General features: G+C 36.9%; 1 protein-coding gene across 1 annotated transcript in view; it reads right to left on the bottom strand.

The window, feature by feature from the left end:
* Positions 1-7231, bottom strand: part of LOC140145015 (uncharacterized) — a 57868-nt gene extending 50637 nt beyond the window's left edge. The window contains exon 1 of the mRNA XM_072166805.1: positions 7096-7231. The gene's annotated coding sequence lies outside the window, so the exon portion shown is untranslated. The remainder of the gene's footprint in view (positions 1-7095) is intronic.
* Between the last annotated feature and the right edge of the window lie 8806 nt (positions 7232-16037).

Below are 16037 nucleotides of genomic sequence, written 5' to 3'. Positions count from 1 at the left end.
AAATGTGTGCTATCTATATAAGATGAATTCATCAATGAATTTTATCTACCTTAGATGAACATGTTTTTGGTTTTTTTAGTTTAATCTTTATTAACGTCACACTCTCACATAGAGACCAGCCAATTCTGGCTTATGAGTGACAAAACAATAATATACAATATAAAAATATAGCACATACATAATACATATAAATAGCACATAATAATACATATAAATATAGTCAAGGTTTTTTAAAAACAACAACATGCATATGTGGGGAATAGTGTCCTTTTTGGCAGTTTTAGAATATTTACATAAGAAGTAACTAACCCCTACAAAGAATTTTCCATTACTTCTGATTAATTAGTTATATAGCTCATTAACAAGCATCCAAGCATGCAGCATCGACTGTCAATCCAAAGATTAAAAAAATTTGGCTCTGGTACCTAAAGAGAGGTTACAATTCCCATACGCCATGATGAGTTAAATATTTTTGTGCAATTAAGTGACCGTCCACCACAAACCTCATTGAAGTCAGCAAAATTTGATTTATGTGAGTTACAGTGTAAAATGTGCATGGAAGTTGTATTCATATGTGCATGAATTGCAAAGTTCAACCAACCATAACTCAGCTTCTGGACATTGTATAAAGGCAAATGATATGTCATTTCAAAGCGTATGAAATATACTTTCTAAATATGAAATAAAACAAAATTGGCCAAAGGCCGACTTTACAACAGGTTCATGGTGGAGGGTCACATAATGTGCCTGCTTTATTGCTTGGTGTGCATTGTACATTGTAATGTTAATGCCTAGATATGCTTGATATAGAAAGTCACTATTTCAGTAGGGGGTCATTGGGCCACTAGAAATTTGAGGTTCTTGTCTTGCGTGGTTCTCTGTTGTTGTAATCATTATATTCACAGAATATTGGTGGGCATCAAGTTTATTTCTGCCAAATTTTAGCTCAATTGGAGCCATTGTAAACAAAAATTAACACAAATTACCTTTTACCTCAAATAAACGAACTCTTCTTGATTTGTAAAATGTTCCCCCTCCTGTTTATGCCCAACTTTGAGCCCAAGCAGAGCAATTTTAAAATTTGACACTAGATGACTTTTGACCTGGAATGACCTCTGCTTGATTTGCAACATGATTTCCTCTACCTCAACTTTTGAGCCCTATCAGAGCAGTTTAAAAATTTGACCTTTGACCTCAAATGATATTTGGTTGATTTTCAACATGTTCCCTCCTCCTCAGGTTTATGTTCACCAACTTTTAGCCCAATCGGAGCAATTTTTAAAATTTGAACCAGCCCTTGTAGTTTAAAATTTACCCCTAGATGACCTTTGAACCCAAACATCTTCAATATGATGCCCCCACCAAGAGATTATTGTAATCAAGTAAAGTTGACATTGAAGTCTGGTTTTTCAAAGGGTATCCAAGTGAATCTAAATCAACAATGACCTCATTTGACCCCTAACATGACTGTGCCCCCCCCCCCCCATCGATCTAAAAATTTAGAAAATCCCATAGGAAAATTGCAGAAAAATGGTTTGCGCCCCCCAATCAGATCCGGTTCCCCCAATCATGATTGGTGCCCCCCAATATGAAGACCCACGCAGCTACGCCACTGCTGGGCATACAACCCCACAACTATACAATGCTGCCATAAGGCCTCTCCTTCAGACGACATAAAATGGGGTCATCAGAATAGTTGCATTGATTTGGATGTTTTGTTGCATAGGTAACATCATAAAACAGGTTATGGTAAACAGGGCTCAATTGACTTTGATGTTTTTTGCAGTGTAACCCATATATAACAATTAAACCACCTGAGATATGACAAACTATTCTTATTTAAAATGTTTTGGAAGCAGAACAATCTGAGACTATTTTTATCAAAATCCGAAAATGTGTAATTTTATCCCCTGTGGAATGCAAAAAATTACCGTTTTGCCTATAACTCAAGCAGTGTACACCTGAGATAGTTCAAACTATACTTTTTCTGATTCCTTATGATGAGAAGAATGTACGCAGGTATAATTTTGACCAGATTTGACCAACTTTGAAATTTTGACCCGGCAAAAGCAGCCATTTTGGATTTTAATCAAATTAGGCACTGTTCCACTACTTGGATTAACCAGGACTTTTGATATGTTTTGGTGTGAGCTTTGGGAGATAGATGCATGTGAAATGGATTCTGGTCCAATTAGCACTGGGTTAACCCAGTTTTCCCCATAAGATTTGCCTAAAAGCTTATGACATTATATTCTTTTCACAAAGTCTACGCAGATTCACCCATAAACAACAGTAAATTCTAGGGATCATGTCAAAAACTTTGTTTTAACTTTTTACTGAATCTAATCATTAAAAGAAGTTGAACTTTGTAACATTATTATGCAGTCCCAATCTTCGACACAGTTTGAAAAATGTGCTATCAAGCAAAATGAATATAATGGTTCTCTATTGAAATAGGATTTCTGTTGACATCAAACTTTTTTGAGCAAAATGCAATCACAGAATAGGACATGGTGTCACGTATAGTGTCATGGTACGAATAGCGGGGGTTGGATAACTTTTATTGTTATAGCCAATTAAGGTGCGTTAGCATTAATAATGTATGGGACCTTGAGAATATCAATCTTTTTTAAGTTTCCTCTCAGATTTATTGGTATGATATATTTCAAACTTATTGCAAACTTGTTCCAAAAGATGAAGCACCATTGCTTTGAAGCAGTAATTAAAACTTTAACCGCATAAAAACACTTTCCATGTCAAATACTAACAAACAAACAAACAAACTTAATAAACTAAAAAGTAAACTAACTTAAATAAGCAACTAACTGTAACTAAATGGCTCAAATATACCTCTTATACCTAGTTTAAAATAAAGTGGCACATATGGGTTGCAGCAACTATCCTATCCTGACACAAAGTAGAGGTTTCAAGCCCATTTCCAAGAATTAAAAATAAGAAAGATGTGTTTGTTGTGTCGCTGTAACGACAATGCATAGTACATCGACTGTACAGTACTAAAATTTTAACTTATAGGGTGTCCCAATAAAAATGTCCATGGGGGTTTTATTGCAATTTTCAAAATATATAGAAAAATACTCAATTCTCTTACAGAAAGGTCGAGCCTTTTTTTTTGTCTACCTTATTCCAAGTTTGTCATTAAACACTCATGGCATGATTGAACAATTTGTTGACAAATGTTCAATGTTTGCAAAATTAATGAGCAGACTCTGACTAAACCACTCTCAACAGTATTATGGCTAAAGATGAATAAGGTTGTATGGTTTGATTTAGGATCAATTAATGAGCAGACTCTGACTAAACCACTCTCAACAGTATTATGGCTAAAGATGAATAAGGTTGTATGGTTTGATTTAGGATCAATTAATGAGCAGACTCTGACTAAACCACTCTCAACAGTATTATGGCTAAAGATGAATAAGATTGTATGGTTTGATTTAGGATCAATTAATGAGCAGACTCTGACTAAACCACTCTCAACAGTATTATGGCTAAAGATGAATAAGGTTGTATGGTTTGATTTAGGATCAATTAATGAGCAGACTCTGACTAAACCACTCTCAACAGTATTATGGCTAAAGATGAATAAGGTTGTATGGTTTGATTTAGGATCAATTAATGAGCAGACTCTGACTAAACCACTCTCAACAGTATTATGGCTAAAGATGAATAAGGTTGTATGGTTTGATTTAGGATCAATTAATGAGCAGACTCTGACTAAACCACTCTCAACAGTATTATGGCTAAAGATGAATAAGATTGTATGGTTTGATTTAGGATCAATTAATGAGCAGACTCTGACTAAACCACTCTCAACAGTATTATGGCTAAAGATGAATAAGGTTGTATGGTTTGATTTAGGATCAATTAATGAGCAGACTCTGTCTAAACCACTCTCAACAGTATTATGGCTAAAGATGAATAAGGTTGTATGGTTTGATTTAGGGGCCGTCCATAATTTTCGCCATTTTCACTTACGTACAAAGCGTACGTAAGAGGGAGGGAGGGGGTAAAAATTCTGGGCATGTGTACGTAAGTAAAATGGCGATTTGTTTGAGCAATACAAAAAAATAAAAGTGAAAAATTATGGTATTTTCCAATATTTTATTCATAACTCATAACCAATTGACCTAAGAAAATGGACTTGTTCAATTCTTTTTAACAATTTCTATAACATGCCAACAATGATTTTTATTGTTGAGTCTAATATGCACTTTTAGACATAAATGCTTAATTTATTTCATGCCAAAATACAAATAATAAAAGTGTTTTCTATCTGTGCTAGGATCAATGGCAGCAAGGGCTCAAGTGTGGATTGTCACTGTTGCGATAAAAGACATGAAACCCATATATTTAATTGCCGCACACCAAGGGATGTCTTCCTGGTTCCCCCTATAAATGATGTGATCCCTGGGGCTCTTAGTGGAAAAGACAGTACTGGGATGTTCAGCAGATTTTGGGGTGCATTAGTCATTTAGTTTAGATTCAGACTATACATTTTAAGCTATTTCAATTTATTGATGGCTCTCGTTTTCATGAAAATATGGTTTAAAGGAAGTTTATCTCAGCATTTCTCAACTCACCTGTAAAAAAATTAATAAAGAACCAACTGTCAAGCTGTCCTCCTGGAACACTAACCCTAACCCTAAACCTAATCGAACCCTAAACCTAAACTCTAACCCCAATCCAACTTCTCAATTTCGCTATTAGTACTCGTGGAAATCCTTCGCCATTTTATTTGTACGTAACTCGAGGGAGGGAGGGGGGTAAAAAGTTATGTACGCTTTGTACGTAAGTGAAAATGGCGAAAATTATGGATGGCCCCTTAGGATCAATTGATTTTTAACTACTTTCACCAAGTCAATGTAAATCCCAAAATGGAAATCATTTAAAGCACACTAAGTATATGTTAAAGTCATAATGTGTGATTTGATCCACAGTAACGCCCTCAATTTTTCTTGAATTTCTACTTTTTGCATGATTTTTTAAAATGCCCAATGGTGTACCAACAATACCATGTGAAAGACTAAGCCTGAAGTGATTTAATAGAGGCTGTGCATATGACATATCATACCGTTAATATGGAGGACTACTCAAATGCATTCAACAAAAGCATGATTGCAATCTACCGCGACAGTTCGTCTCACACACATAACAAAAATTGCACTATGATTAGATAGGTTGATGACAACATTTGATTGAATGGCCTGCACTGCGCCATGATTACGGTGAAGGACACAGGTTCAAATCCTTTGTTTGGAGCCAATCGATAAAGCATGCAGGGCCTCTATTACAGTAAAATTGAGAGCTTTTATAATAAAACTGGGGAGTCACGGTTTTAATCACCATTTCCCCCATTGAGCTCGACAGTTAAAAAGGGGCTTCTTAAATTTACCTCATTATTTCGGCTCAAATGATCAGAATAAACCTCCTTGACAGTTGTTACTAAAAGTATGTAAAAATATTGGGAAAAGAATTACAAAATTAAAATTTGACCAAAATCATATACCATTTACTTAATTCAAATGAAAGCAAGTTTGAAAATGTGTGGGAAAACGTACCTTACCATAAAAGGGGATAACATTAAATTGGCATATAGGCCTAATTGATTTACCTCTATTTCACATGTAAAAAAATATTTGAAAGCAAGTTTCCAGTCAAATGCCTCTACTGATCACTGGCGTTAAAATCACAACTGATAAAATGGTTTGGTACAGTGCCCTTTTACCACATTACACCAGTGGTGTGCATAAATTGAAGGTTTGGTCAATAGAGGAGTGAAAGTCAGGGAAATTGATCGGTTGCGCACAATTTGAAACTGGACTTTCAAAGTCGGTAAAAAAAAGAGGAAAAGCCAACCACCATATGAAAATTTTGACGTATCATATTGAAGATATACATGAAATTTCCAAAAAGACCTAAATTTTTTATTCATATTCACAATATTCAACCAATTGTAACAAATGAGGTGTCAAAATTACCATAACTAAATTTGCTTTTACCTGGTGTTTTCAAATACCAAATAGTTAATTAGACTAATAGTTTTAAAGTTATCTATGCATATTTATAATGGTTGAGCTACTTCTTGAAAAGTCTTCAGTTACATGCGCTACATAATCTAATACAACATAACATTATCTAATGTTTGATCAGGGACCTCTGGTTTGATAGTCTGGCAAGGTATAAATGGAATCATTGGCCCGTCACTATTTGTGATACACCCTTTTTACATTCACACATCAATGCTCCTAATGAATGCTTTACATAATCAACTGTTGTTCACCCACACAAATACATAAACTGCTGGGTCAAAGTCATATACTCTAGCTTTTTCATATTCATAGTGGCAACATTAACATTGATATCAAACTCATTGTGCTTTAATGAAGCTTGTGTTTCACTTAATAGAATGATTTCCATTTTGGGAGTTTAACATTGAATAATTGGTGTCAACAGCCAATTTGTCCTAAATAAAACCATACAACCTTAAATACTCCTCTTTAACCCTAAGCTCAGAGTGGTTTGGTCGCAGGTAATTTTTGTTGCCCGCCCCGCCCTGCTAAAGGGATGTACCAGACGGGTTAGTGCTAATTAGTGAAGAAAGTAGAGGGTGGGTAGCCTGTGTCACAATTGGCAAAAAGTTGTTTTTGGTTAACTACCTGCAGATGAGGTCACACTCACACACCTCTCCTCCCACATATTTACATGTACATATCTATTGTAAAATAATGAAACATCACAAAATTATAATGAAAGTTGAAGGGCTAGGTCCAAACGGTACAGTAATTATTTTAAGCATAACGTTTTGGACAAAAATGTAACATTAACTATATTACACTTGTTACGCACATTGGTTATGTCATATTCAGTAGAATATATGTAAAACCACTAAGCAATAACCACAGTATGTACAGATATGTTTGTTAACATAAGTTTTGAAACTATTCTGCAAGTTTTTCATTTGTGGAGAACAACGGAAGTCAACCTTTTCCCCAAATTCTCTACATAAATTACAGTGTAGATATCAAGAAGTTAATTATTGTTTTTAAAAATAAAATAAATAAAGGGCAAACTTACCCGTGTGTTAAAAGAGTCCAGTTCCCCAAGTGTCCTTTCCTGGCAGGTATATCTGGTGAAAGTGAGCAACGCCCAACAGTGTGAATGTCTTCCACAAAACTAAATTACTGCATTTAGCTGTTTGTATGAGAGCTGAAAATAACGACACATAGCATATAAAGTCACTATCAGTTGCATGAATACATAGTTCTACGCATGTCTGATTTACCATTTTATTATTTTATACATTTATGGTAGGCTGGGCTTGCTGCAACAGGTGACTTCATGGACTAATGGTTAGCACAGTGTATCCATGCACTCATCATGCATGTGTATTTTAATACATTGGACTAGGTCATCAGTTGCTGTGAATATAAACTCCATTTAAATTTTTTAAGGTCACACGTAAGCAAGATGCAATTCAAGTTCAAATTTAAGTTTATTCTTTTTATCTTTATTCAAACTAAAACAAAGTTTCATCTTCACAGAGCTTGATAACATATAGCAAAAGTAAAAAGATGATCTAGAATGATGTACAACATTTATAGCAGGTGTACCGTATCCCGGGTACCGTATGTGATAAGATGTGGGTGCCTCAACAAAACACAGAGGGTAACATCCAAATATCGCAACAGTGTTGATTCCGTAAAAATGGACTTTTTAAGTTGAATAAGAATCATGGGAAATACTATCATAATGACAGTTTGAAATTTGGAAAAAATGGTGTATAGTAATTTGTTCCAACTTTCATATCTATCTTCTATCTATAATAAATTACTGAGTTTTGCGAATTGGTAAGGCTAAAAACTTCTACGGTTTACATTATTTTGGAAAACAAATTTTTGCATTGCGTAGAGTAAGGTTGTCCGCACCCCAATAAAACGTCAAATTTTGTTTTTGTTGACGTTAATGGTGTCAAATAATGTTAATTAGTTTTAAAAGCACTGAAAGCCCCCTGCGAGCTAAAACTTTTCACACCAACACAATACACTAATGTTGACACAGCCTGAAATAGGCCTTCTGTCCTGTCATCGGTGTGAAGACAATATGCCTGTAGTCTGGATACGGTCATTGAATTACCTATTATACCATAAGCAATCACACAGTATTATATAATACCATGGACTGTGTATGAACACCTAATTAGTCCCACATCAATAAATGTCAACATTAAGGGTGAAATGTCCTTTTTTGGAGGTCAAGATTGTCAATATGTCCTTTTTGGAGGTCAAGATTGCCAACATGAACATCTCATACCTATATAGGGGTTGTTGGTGTAGCAAAGTGAGCAGGGCATTGTAATTTAATTGTGCTAATTATAATATGCTCCAATTGCCTATTTGCCTTATCAAACCACTGAATTTTATTTACCATGAATAGGCCTACTCTGTTTTGTGGTAATGCTGTGTTATCAGCATTGTATGATCATAACTTTATATGAAACAGAGTGTAAGGAAATGTGAATAAAATTGTTTCATCTACACAGTGGTGTAGCCAGGACTTTTTCAGAGAGAGAGAGGGGAAGGCAAATTTCATGGGGGGGGAATTGTCACAAATGGGCTAAAAAGTACAAAAGTACAACAAATTATCGGCAAAATGGGCTAAAATGTACAACAAATGCATACAAATCTTAAATATCAGGTCAACCAGCATACCACAAGGGGCCAAGAGGGAAGTGATCCGGATAAAATTGTGTTCATCTGCTCAGTGATGTAGCCAGGACTATTGCAGGGGGAACAGCAAGGTACATTTCAAGGTGGGGGACAAACTTGGACGAAAATGGTACAAAATGGACTAAAAGGTACAACAAATTTGCCCAAAATGTACAAACAGACTTCTCACGGTGGATATGATATGGTGGCAAGAAGACTTGCTTCGATCATGATCTAATTGCAATTTCAAGCCATTGATTTATAATATGTGGACAAGATACTAAATATTTTATTTCTAGTAGTATGTTTTTGCCGATTCTAACACATTTCTGTATTTTTTTCGTGTAAATCGCCCCCAACCATCAAATACACATAAAATCACAAAAACCCGTGTAAATCGACTCAACCACCAAATACACAGTAAAATAACAAAACCCTGTGTAACTGCCGTGTACACAGGATTACACAGAAAAACATCCTTGCATTTTTAATTCACCCCAATCCAAATTACACGAAAAAATTCCCTCTGCATTTCAACTTATCAAAAAAAAAAATGCAGGGAAAAAATTCCCTGCATTTCAATTTATCCAAAAAAAAAAAATGCAGGGAAAAATTCCCCTACATTTTTTAACCTCTTCATTTTATTCATTTAAGAAAAAATATTTAAAAAATAAATATAATAAAAAATGGAATCATTCAAAAATCATTACAACGTTAAAAAAGAAATAACTCTCGAATCGAAAGTAGAAAATAACCGTCTGTTCAGATTTTACAACAACCAGTGGGTTCAACTCAGTCAAAAAATCCAAACAAATTTTACAAACCCGTAACATTGCAGAATCGTTATAATGTCGGTCTATGTAAAGAGTTGGGAATTCGACAAATAAGGGTAAAAAATATAGTTCGGAATTAATAAAAAAAAAATAGAGAGAAGTATTGTATGGCTTCAAAAAAATATTACGAAAAAATGAAATCCTCATAATAATTTGATATTGATTTTTTTTTGAAAATAAAAAAAAGGGTTTAAGAAAATAAAAACATTGTATATAATAAAAGAAGATGAGAAGAATACTAAAATTTTCATCGAACGCTGAATGGGAGCGTTTAAAAAAAATCAAGAGTGAATATACGGTAAAGGATCTACGAGCCATTGCGAAAAATGCTTTGGCCTGCAAGGAGATTGGAGACACACCCGCAAAACCAATCTGATAAAATTTCTTCAAGAAAACTATGTCTTAGATCCGCTGGATGCTCCGATACAAAATATCGATGTACCCATTCTTGAACCAACGCCAGATACCACCCCGCTCCACCGCTGGATGCTCGATACAAAATATCGATGTACCCATTCTTGAACCAACGCCGTATACCACCACCCCGTTCCACCCCAGATAGAAATAAAGCCAACGCAAGATTGGTCATTCTTGGATACCCCAAACCACCTCCCAGACGAACCAGATTTCAACGAAAGATTGCAAAGCTTTACAAACAGAAGGAAAAACCTTTCAAAATTCAAGAAACCGAATCTGCTCTCAATCGATTTACTACTCAATACAAAATTGATGGAAGATCACGTTATGAACCAAGAACCTTTTTAGCAGCAACTAAACAACCTGTTGTGAACCTTTTAACCAACAATCGTCAAACAAAGGTTGTGCTAGTTCTTCGCTGCATGATGGAAAAGACGAATCTCCAAACGGGAGAACTTATCACCAAAGAAGCCTCATTTACCTCCACTACGGATGTTAATCTGGAGGCAACTGATCTTGATGAATTATACAAAAGGTGGTCTGAAAGAATTTTGGAAAACATTGAGACATTTCAAAACAGCGGAAGCGGATGGGTATTCAAATCGATCGTAGACTTGAGCATTCACACAGTTAAATACAAACCGATGAGTGGTTCGTCATACATTCCGACTCCAAAAGATCTAGCCAAAAAGAAAGCGATCATCAATCTCATAAATGATGACAACCAATGCTCCAAGTGGTCTATCACTCGAGCTCTTAATCCAGTTGACGATAATCCAAATCGGGTAGACAACAAGCTTATAAAACGAGCCAAAAAGCTAAACTGGGATGGTATCCCCTTTCCAACCTCCCTTAAAGATATTGACAAATTTGAGATGAATAATCCATCAATTTCCGTCAATGTCTTGGGATACGCCGAAAAAAATTCATCCAAGAGGTTGTACAAAAATGAAGTCTACCCGCTGAGAGTAGGTGCTAGCAATCGAAAACACGAAGTTATTCTTCTTTTAATTTCGGGCAAAAATAAGGATGGCCATGACACCCAACATTACTGCGTCATCAAGAGTATGAGCAGACTAATGTCATCACGAGAGAGTAAAAATGGTCATGCTAGATATTATTGTATGCGATGTCTCACGTCCTACATCTCCAAACAAAAATTGGTGAAACATAAAGAGCTATGTCAAAATAATGAAACCGTGAAAATTGAAATGCCGGATCCAGAGAAGGATTCATCTCAGTATTTTAAACATCATTTTAAGTCTCAGAACGTCCCCTTTGTCGCGGTACGCCGACTTTGAATCCTTGACGGCGCCGATACAAACCTGCCAACCGGAAGTTTCTCAGAAGACGACGAAATACCAAAAGCACGAACCTTCGGGCTTTTGCTACTACATCAAGTGTTTCGATGACTTTCGGTGTACACTCAAGAACCAGTGATCTTCACCAAGGAATCCGAGGACCAAGATGTGGCTCAGATTTTTGTGGAAACTCTAGAGCAAAACATCAAAGAGATCTATCAAGAATTCAAGTTCCAAAAGGAAATGATCTTCGGGAGCAAGAGCGAGAGATCTTCAAAAATCCACCCACTGCCACATCTGTAAGGATCCACTGACTCCGATGATAAAGATAATTACAACGCCAGAGACCACTGTCACTATAAGGGAACCTTTAGAGGAGCTGCTCACAATATCTGCAATATGAAATATAGGAAACCAAAGTTCTTTCCGTGATTTTTCATAATCTAGCCGGATATGACGCTCATCTGTTCATCAAGAATCTTGGCAAGACCGAGGGAGAGATCGACTGTATTCCTTCCAACGAAGAGAAGTACATCTCATTCACCAAGAAGATATTGGTTGACACCTTTACCAATAAGGAAGGAAAAGAAGTCGATGTCAAGCGTGATCTCAGATTTATCGACAGCTTCAAATTCATGGCTGCTGGACTTGGCAAACTCGTCGAAAATTTGGATGAGTTTTCTGAATTACGAAATTTTATCAGGATGAACAACTTCAGCTGCTCTTGAGAAAAGGGGTGTATCCGTACGATCACGTCAACTCTTTGGAAAAACTCCAGGAGACTAGTCTTTCACCCAAAGACACCTTCTACTCCAAACTCAACGAAGAACACATTTCCGATGAGGATTATGAACACGCACAGAATGTTTGGAATGCCTTCGAGATGAAAACCATGAGGGAGTACCACGATTTGTATCTCAAGTCGGACGTTCTTCTTCTAGCGGATGTTTTTGAGAGTTTTAGGAAACTATGCTTGAAAAATTACAAATTAGATCCTTGTTGGTACTACACAGCTCCTGGACTTTCCTCTGACGCCATGCTGAAAACGACAGGTGTAAAATTGGAACTCCTTGTGGATTATGACATGGCTAAAAAAAAAAAAAAAAGGGATCAGAGGTGGGGTTTCCATGATATCAACCAGATATTCAGAAGCAAATAACAAATACATGGGATCCGATTACGATCCGAGCAAGCCCTCCAAGTATATCCAATACCTCGACAATAATAACCTTTATGGCTGGGCGATGAGTCAACCATTGCCAACCGGAGATTTTGAGTGGATGACTCCGAAACAGCTAGACTCTTGGGATGAAATTTCATGCATTCTTGAAGTGGATCTGGAATACCCTAAGAAGCTACACGACCTCCATAACGACTATCCCCTAGCTCCTGAGAGAGTTACCGTAAACAGGGTGGAAAAACTCATTCCAAATCTTGGAGATAAGGAAAAGTACGTCATTCACCACACGGCTTTGAAACAATGTCTAGACCTTGGACTCAAATTAACCAAGATTCACAGAGGAATCATATTTAATGAGAGTCCTTTTATGAAAAAGTACATCGATCTGAATACCGAGCTTCGCAAAAATGCAAACTCGGAGTTTGAAAAGGATTTTTTCAAATTGATGAATAACTCGGTTTTTGGCAAAACTATGGAAAACATCAGAAATCGCGTCAATATCCATCTCGTGAATTCGAACACAAAGCCATCAAATTAGCCGCGAAACCCAACTACGAGCGAAACACAATCTTTGATGAAAATCTTATAGCGGTTCACATGAAGAAAATCAAACTGTACTTCAACAAGCCGATCTATCTCGGAATGAGCATCCTGGATATCTCAAAGACAATGATGTACGACTTCCACTACAATTACATCAAGAAAAAGTACGGAAACAAAGCGAAGCTCTGTCTGACAGACACGGACTCGCTACTTTATGAAATCGAGACCGAAGATTTCTACAAGGATATCGCTCAAGACGTGGACCGCTACTTTGACACTTCCAACTACCCAGCTGATCATCCGTCAGAATTCCGACTGGAAAGAACAAAAAGTTCCGGCATGTTCAAGGACGAAGCCGGAGGAAAGCAGCTAGTGGAATTTCTTGGGCTGAGAGCAAAGTTGTACTCTTTCAGAATGCACGAGGGAAAGCGAGGAAAAGAGGTGCAAAGGCGTTAAGAAAGCGGTCGTCGAAAGAAAGATTACCTTCGACGACTACAAACGCTGTCTCTTCGATGAGAAACCTCAGACGAGAACGATGAATGTGATTAGGAGTTACAAGCACGAGGTGTACACTGAAACCGTTAACAAAGTCGTGCTCGATTCCAAAGATGATAAGAGAAGCATACTTGAGGACAAAATTCACACACATGCACACGGTTACTGTGTTGAAAAACTTGAATAAGAAATTTTACTTCAAAACTCTGTCGGTGGCAACTGTGTACCCTCGGGTACTATCATACGCTCCTGTCTAACAAACGCTCTTTTTGGTGCACCTTCACTCAAATAGTACAAAATTGGATCACCCGGAGTCCTCACGATACTATCAACCTTGTAAGTTTCTAGAGACCAAATGGGATCGGTCGCGCGTCTTCTCTCACCTCCCTCCAACTCTCCGGGAGCGTACAAATACCTCAATCTCACGTTACCTGGAATTTTAATCTCATTTTTCAACTTCTGTGGAGCTGAAGACATCATTTCAATCTTTTTCTTCTTGATAGCATCAACCGGTTTCATTCCTATCAGCCGAGTCTCTTCGCTGTTCAAAGCTTTGATCACATCCGGAAGCCTACCCACCCACTCGGTAGACCTCACATTTTTCTGACCACGAGCTTCCATCAGTATTTCCTGCGAGTACTGATGGCCAAACAGTCTTTCAGCCAAAGTTCTGTTGAATCTTTCAACAATTGCCTGAGCTCTATGTTGACCAGGCAACCCTCTTCTGATATCGACCTTGTGCTTTTTCATCACTTCGTTCACTTTGCCCATGAATTCTCTTCCAGGATCGACCTGCAGAAGCTTTGGCCACTTTAAAACTCGAGAGTAAATTTTTTCAAATGCCTTAGCCACCTCCCCAGATTCCTTCGAGCTCAGAGGCTCAGCTTCTTTGTATCTGCTCGCGACATCCACCACAGTCAACGCGTACTTGTAAAGCTTTTTTCCTTTACTCGGTCTGTCGTGAGGGAGAAACAACAAATCGGCTTGATGAACTTCATTAGGTACACTTACGTTAAATTTTGCTCTGGGAATGTACTTGAGGTGGTAGGTAAATTTGCCACTGAGTCTGCTTTTTAAAAAATTTCTAGCTTTTTTTTTCGTCACTCCAGCCTCTTTCGCCAGCTTGTCTATCGCAGAAACACCCTTCCAATACCCTCTTGGACTGTAGTAAACCTTAGACATTTTAGTTTCAGCCATCTTTTATTTTTAGCCCGATTTAAAAATAAAAACAGTTTAAGAAAATCCGGCTAATAAAAAAAAAAAAAAAAAAAAGAGTTTAAGAAAATCCCGGCTAATAAAAAACAAACAAAATGGCAAAACAATCAAGCATACTGAAGGTGGAATTTGAGCACTTGTTAGAAGAGCAAAAAGGATCCTCAATTTTGAAATGGGTTGAACTAGAAGAAGGTGGAATTTACAAAATTACCAATTTTGAGATCATGGAAACCAGGGTTGGAAAATCCGGAGTTATCACTCTCAGTGATAACACTCGAGTTTGGAGTTGTTCTACTCTAACAAAAAGGCTAGAGAACTTGGACTTGGACTTCGGTGAATCAATAGCTCTTGTTAGACCCACGGGCAAAAAAGAAAGCAAAACAACCGGGAACATGTACCACAGTTTTGACCTTGTAGTGAAAGAGTTGGAATATGATGAAGACTCAGACTAGTCGTACAGTCTACTATAACCAACAAAAAAAATCTCCTTTAGACATTCAGTCTAAAGGGATTTTTATTATTACAAAAATGAATTGTACGAGTAAATACAAGCGTTGTTTTTGCAAATTGTGTAAAAAGAAAACCCGCCTTGAAAACAGAGCAAAAACCGATTTGTCTATACGGTGCGAATTCACTCGGTTGTTTAAAGAACCCGCACGAGTGGAGCAAAGAGTTCCGCCAAAATGTAAAAATTGCAACTCAGAATACATAGTAGACGATGTGTGTTATGATTGTGGTTTGGAAAATGACGCGTCTCTTAACGAGAACTCACCCCGAGTTAACATCGACCAAATTCGACAATCGATAAAGTACTGCGAAACCAAGACCTACCAGTTTGAAGAATACATCGAAATCTACAGTGGAAATGTTACGAGTACTTCTGAGATTTTGATCGACGAGTTTGTTACAAAAATGAAGTGTACGAGTAAATATAAGCGTTGTTTTTGCAAATTGTGTAAAAAGAAAACTCGCCTCGAAAACAGAACAAAAACCGATTTGTCTATACGGTACTGAATTTAATCAGTTGTTTAAAGAACCCGAGCGCGTGAAAAGCATATCAAAATGTGAAAATTGTAACTCAAAATACAGTGGAAATGTTACGAGTACTTCTGAGATTTTGATCGACGAGTTTGTTTAAAAAAAATAAAAAATTGTTCGAGTCCCTGAGTAAAAAAGACTTGTTAAAAGTCTTGAGATCAGACCCAAAAGCCGTTCACAAGATTTACTACAAAGTTACGGGCAATTCTCCCGTTGATTTTTGTCATGATCGAGCTAATTTGTTATGCGATCTTGATATTATACTGAAAATTTATCTACAAAATAAACC

This window comes from Amphiura filiformis, unplaced genomic scaffold (genome assembly GCF_039555335.1).
Source record: "Amphiura filiformis unplaced genomic scaffold, Afil_fr2py scaffold_114, whole genome shotgun sequence".
NCBI classification, from domain to species: domain Eukaryota; kingdom Metazoa; phylum Echinodermata; class Ophiuroidea; order Amphilepidida; family Amphiuridae; genus Amphiura; species Amphiura filiformis.
The sequence above is the reverse complement of the archived record's forward strand: the minus strand, read 5'-3'. Positions and strand labels throughout refer to the sequence as shown.